Source organism: Mercenaria mercenaria, unplaced genomic scaffold (genome assembly GCF_021730395.1).
Source record: "Mercenaria mercenaria strain notata unplaced genomic scaffold, MADL_Memer_1 contig_2747, whole genome shotgun sequence".
Classification (NCBI taxonomy): domain Eukaryota; kingdom Metazoa; phylum Mollusca; class Bivalvia; order Venerida; family Veneridae; genus Mercenaria; species Mercenaria mercenaria.
In genome coordinates, this window is record NW_026460822.1 from 1 (window position 1) to 6,526 (window position 6,526).

Sequence of the window (6,526 nt, forward strand, 5' to 3'; positions counted from 1 at the left end):
TTTAACGCCCCGAGTTGAACCAAATCTAAAAATGTTAACAGCTTTTCAATGATTTTATCTAGTGACCTAATTTAAGACCCCAGATAATCATTCTTGAAATAGGTTTCTTAGAGACAAACATTCTTACAAACAATTATGAAGTTCAAGCAGAAAATGGGACCTCATGAATGTTAACAAGGCTTTTATATATTTAGACCAAGTGACATTGTTTTTTCATTTCAGGTATTCCGATTTTAAAAGTATTCTATATTTCATAGAGGAAAACATTCTGATAAAAAATTTTGATAATCAAGTGGAAAATGTGGCCTCCTCTGAGTTAACAAGTTTTCTCAATATTTGACCTAGTTTAAGACCTCAGACAACCCAGTATTAAACTTACTCTAGATTTCATACAGTCATTCAGCCAATGTTATATGATGTAAAAAATGTGGCCTCTAAAATGTTAACAAGGCTTTTCTATTAATTGACCTAATGACAGTTTTTGACCCAGTAAGGATCTTGATCAGATTTTATAGAGGGCAACATTCTGACAAGTTTCATTAAGATTGTGCCTAAATTGTGACCTCTAGAGTTTTAACAGTGAAATTCTTGATGACGTGTGATTACAATAGCTTACCTTCAGCACTTTGTGCTTAGGTGAGCTGAAAGATTTGGTGTGGGCAGGGATAATGCTGTGCTCGGGATGGTTGGGGTAGGTGGCGGAAGGCTGGTCAGGCAGTTCTGTGACACACTGTGTGTCCATGGCAAGGTACTTTTTCACGATTGCATCAATCAACCCAGCTGTACATTGGTACCAGCAAATTGCTGAGGGTTAGATAAAACTGGTTTTTACTGTTCATAAACAGGGTCATTCAAAAGCTTCACAGAGCTTATGTTCTTTGTTTCACAAGGCGAAAGTAAACAAAGTTTACCTTTACCTATGTCATGCATCATTGCAACCTACCTTATGTTTATTGCCAATACCATGAATAGTTTTACAAGTTATGCTCCCGACACCAAATATGAAAGACGGACCCCACATGGGTGAACAGGTCATCACATACTACTGGACAGATGGTAAGTAGTTTTGACTATTGACTGACAAGTCATTCTGCTTGCACTTTATTACATGTATCCAATTTCTGAACTCAATTTTCAAAAAAAAAATTATTTTTTTTATTTTACTTATTAGCCAACAAAACCTATGCAGAATACAGACCAATCACAAACTATGAACTGGTGACGATTTATGTAGAGATATAATATTCTTCAAGTGTTGCATGCAAATACCCTTCCCCCTGCCAAAAACGTCATTCTCATGCAAAGCTGTCATGTTAAAACAGTTCAGTAATATTTTTATAAGTTTTTCAATGTTACTATTGTAGTTACAGATGCATATGTATTGAAAAGATTTTTTGCTTTTCAGTGAAAATTATGAACTTGTTCTTCGTGAAATAATACTGTACTCCTAAAACCATGCAGGATCTCCCCTGTATTTTACTGCATATTTCTCAATACAAATCTAACAACCATGAATATTCTACAACCAGTTATATATAAGTGTTTTCATATTTGTTCATTAGCAGTCCATTTGGACTTTTACAAATTGAACCAATTGCAACAGATGTCTTCAAGAATGAAGGCTAAGTACTCTCTGAACACATTTTTTACTAAAGAACTTGTTATAACAAGAATTTCAACAACACAGTCTCTGCTGCCTTTCAACTTATTTTCTGCATTTTCTTCTTTGTTTGTTTGGAATGTCTTCCTGCTTTGAATTTCTGAAACATAGAAAGCAGTATTATAAATAAGAAACATACAATGCAACAAGGAGACACACTATCATAAATTAACAAGAGGACCATGATGGTCCTGAATCGCTCACCTGTCCCCACGTGACCCAGTTTTAAACTGAGTATGACATTGTACTTTTTTCTATTATTTGACACAGTGACCTAGTTTTTGAGCTCATGTGACCCAGTTTTAAACTTGACCTAGATATCATCAAGATAAAAGTTCTGACCAATTTTCATGAAGATCCATTGAAAAATATGGCCTCTAGAGAGGTCACAAGGTTTTTCTATTATTTGACCTAATGACCTAGTTTTTGACAGCACGTGACCCAGTTTTGAATTTGTCCTAGATATCATCAAGGTGAACATTCTCACCAATTTTCATGAAGATCTCATGAAAAATATGGCCTCTAGAGTCTGAGAGGTCACAAGGTTTTTCTATAATTTGACCTAATGACCTAGTTTTTGAACGCACATGACCCAGTTTCGAACTTTATATAGATATCATCAAGATGGACATTCAGACCAATTTTCATGAAGATCCATTGAAAAATATGGCCTCTAGAGAGGTCAAAAGGTTTTTCTATTTTTAGATCTACAGACCTAGTTTTTGAACGCAGTTGACCCAGTGTCGAACTTGACCTAGATATCATCAAGATGAACATTCAGACCAACTTTCATATGGCCTCAAGAGAGGTCACAAGGTTTTTTTATTATTTGACCTACTGAGCCAGTTTTGAACTTGACCTAGATATCATCAAGATGAACATTCTGACCAATCTTCATGAAGATCCATTCAAAAGTATGGCCTCTAGAGAGGTCACAAGGTTTTTCTATTTTTAGACGTACTGACCTAGTTTTGACCGCAGTTGACCCAGTTTCGAATTTGACCTAGATATTATCAAGATGGACATTCAGACCAACTTTCATACAGATCCCATGAAAAATATGGCCTCTAGAGAGGTCACAAGGTTTTTTCATTATTTGACCTACTGACCTACCGTATTTTGGTGTGTATAGGGCGCACTTTTTCTACCCATTCTGCTGCCTGAAAAAGTTCCTGCGACCTATACGACAGAACATTGCCAGCAGTTGTTTTTTTTTGGGCCAATTTTCTGTCCGTAGCTCTCGCAAAATTACGTGCATCTGTTACGAACAAACAAAATGGATAAAAAATATCAATATCGGCGGCTTTTCAACCACTAATGGTTACTTTCAATAAAATATATCGTAAATAACCCATACAGACTATTAAAATTACCATTGACTTTAATTCAAAGATGTTTTTGCAGTCTGAATTACGTTTGTTTCTACTTTCGTTTTACTGGACGCCATTGACATGTACTCCGGGTTGGATAAAATCTGGACAGATCCGTCCTCCATTCCAAACATTGTTTATACTAATTCTTAGCATATTAAAAAACTTGAAAGATAATTTTTTACTTTTGATTTTTAAATAAAAGAAAAAAATCCAAAAAGAGATATTTTGTTAATCTTTTTACTCAGAATCAAAAGAACGCGGTTAATTACATGACACGAAAAGGTGTTATAATTGCTGTGCAAACAATTCACACTTAAACTTGCATGATAACAGAATGTAAACGCAAACCGTCTGCTGCCAATTAGTGTCAAAAAGCCGCTTTTCTTTGATATAATCTGTTACCGATACTACTGTTGGTACGAAACGGTTGGAAACGAAAACAACACTGTCCGATTTCCACCAATCAGGTTCTGATAATAATTCAGTCTGCGGCATCAATATGGCCGCCGCCATAACTTTTTTGCCAGTAAATATTAAATATTGCTGGGGAAAAAATCCGAAATTTAACTGCGACTAATACGCTAGAAGTTAAATTTTCCGACCATTTCCAGAGCAATAACTAGATGAGGACTATACATTACCGCGACCTATACACACCAAAATACGGTAGTTTTTGACCGCACGTGACCCAGTTTCGAATTCGACCTAGATATCATCAAGGTGAACATTCTGACTAACTTTCATGAAGATCCATTGAACAGTATGGCCTTAAAAGAGGTCAAAATGTTTTTCTATTTTTAGACCTACTGACCTAGTTTTGGAACGCACGTGACAGTTTCGAACTTGATCTAGATATCATCAAGACAAACATTCAGATCAACTTTCATGAAGATCCCGTGAAAAATATGGCCTCTAGCGAGGTCACAAGGTTTTTTTATTATTTGACCTACTGACCTAGCTTTTGACTGCACGTGACCCAGTTTCGAACTTGACCTAGAGATCATCAAGGTGAACATTCTGACTAACTTTCATGAAGATCCATTGAAAAGTATGGCCTCTAGAGAGGTCACAAGGTTTTTCTATTTTTTGACCTAGTTTTGGACCGCACGTGACCCAGTTTCGAACTTGACCTAGATATCATCAAGATGAACATTCTGACCAACTTTCATAAAGATCCCATGAAAAATGTGACCTCTAGAGTGGTCACAAGCAAAAGTTTACGCACGGACGACGGACGCTGCGCGATCACAAAAGCTCACCTTGTCACTTTATGACATGTGAGCTAAAAACATAAACTAGATGTGTATCCATAGGACAGTGATCCTGGTAACCCTACTTCCTGTTACTGTTTACAGTTTCATGACTCGGGTAATAATTCTCTCATGTTTTATTACTTGGAAGTAAAATATTTTTAGATACACGGGTCACTAACCTTAATGCCTCTAATGCATATTTTTGATTAAGTCAAGGGTAATTACTCAGGTCTTGAACTGTGAAATCCAAAATGAAACTCAGGTGGACAAATTAACATGCTGAATAGTATTCCAGCATACTTTCATGCCACTTCAAATACTTTCTTAAGACATATACAACAGAAACTTTTAAGCACTTTAAATACATTTTTCACTAAGTTAAGGACCATAACTCTGCTTTGGTTGAGTGAAATCCTAAACAGAATACCAGGTGCACTGCTCTCAACTGCACATGCTATATAACAATCCTCTAATGTTTTATAAGTCAAATACTTCAAGAGATACAAGTGAAACAAACTTATACACTCTTTAATGCATATTTTAGACTAAATCAAAGACATAACTTGGCTCTGACTGACAGAAATTCCAAACAAAACCTCAGGTGCACATCTTCTTATGCTGAATGACAATCCTGTGAGGTTTGATGACTCTGGGTCTGATTCTTTTTGAGATATGCATGACATGAATTTTGATTGACAAAGTCAAGTCTAAGTGCCTACAAAAACATTTGTGTGTGTAGTGGGGATGGGGGAGGGGAGTGGGCACAAAAGCCTAAAACAGTATCGTAAGTTACAAACGAAACATATCATAAATTAGAAACATAAGAATAATAAAGCAGCCAAGTGCCTCAAAATGATTACAATATCATTATGGTATATAAAGAGTAATATTTTACCTTTTCAACATACAGAATCTGTATTACTGATTTGTTTATGTTACAAAGTTAAATGACGGTTATTACACAGTAAATATATTTAATTAGTTTGTTTTTGTGTTTAACATCGTTTTTCAACAGTACATCATTTATGTAACGGCAGGCAGTAAACCTAACCAGTATTCCTGGATTCTGTATCAGTACAAACCTGTCTCCGCAAGTAACAGCAAACTTTCCCGAATTAGTAAAATTTGTATAAACTGCAAGCTACTAAGATGCTATTATGATAACGCTATTATGATAAACTGTAGGGTTAACACACATTTTTTTGTGTAACAACATCTGCAGAATCCCAAGGGATTGGTTGGTGCACGAGCCCGTAGGGCGAGTGCACCAACATAGCCCGAGGGATTCTGCAGATGTTGTTTCACGAAACAAACGTGTGTTATCGCTATTCTTGCATAAAACACAACTAGTGCTGGAAATATCGAAAAAAACAAGACTATTCAGCTGACATTAGCCGATCGAAGTCGGCCGTTTCAGGTTGTTATGGACACATGTTTTATTTATGCATTTCCAGGGCCTACAGAAACAGTGCATATTTTATACATGTCGAACGGACATTCTTGCTGTGGTAATTTCTTTAATATTAAATATATGTAAAATAAGTAAAATAGGACTCCCCCTTTTTCCAATATATCGGCAGGAACTTTAGCTTTAGAGGCTCTGAATTATGAGAAAAGGGCATAAACGGCATCCTATCTTTACACAATTTGGAGTTGAGGTGCCGACAGAACACAATTCTGCTTGGTTTATATTAATAGTCTGTCCCTTACGCTTTTTAAATGTAAACATTATCATTTAATAGAAATTGGTATCGATACCTATATTCTTCATATCGTTAAAAATGAAATCTCTAGGCCTGTAACTAGAAAATTTTGCTTTGCACCCCACCCCATCGCGATCAAAGTTTGATAAACACAAAAATTTGAATTTTTCCAACATCGACATAATCAACTTAGATTGGATTTATAAACTCAAACATGGTTGGTGAGATCTACAAATAAATTGAAAAAATATATAATAAATACCGTCTGTTCATCAAATGTTCATTTGCTATGGAAAAATCCTTCAAATTTACGCTTCGTCATGTTTATGCTTTACATTACACACCATCACTACATCAGCAGACTGCATAGATGTGTAAAGTAGACACAAACATTTTTTAAAAGTTTTAGTGTACGATTTAAAGTTAGCATGTCAACTTTCTCGGTTCAAATCAATTTGGAAAACGAAATTGTATTTTTGTAAATGTTGTTTGCCTATCATTTTCAGGGATTAAATCGCGGCCTGTAAACTTACTTTG

The 6,526-nt window shown here is 35.6% G+C and overlaps 1 long non-coding RNA gene across 1 annotated transcript; it reads right to left on the reverse strand.

Annotated features, from left to right (window-relative positions):
• Nucleotides 1-1,085: 1,085 nt before the first annotated feature.
• Nucleotides 1,086-6,468, reverse strand: LOC128552390 (uncharacterized). Its single transcript, XR_008369063.1, has 2 exons — nucleotides 3,034-6,468; nucleotides 1,086-1,760 (listed from the first exon to the last, which is right to left on the reverse strand). It is a non-coding gene; the product is annotated as an uncharacterized LOC128552390 (long non-coding RNA).
• Nucleotides 6,469-6,526: the final 58 nt, after the last annotated feature.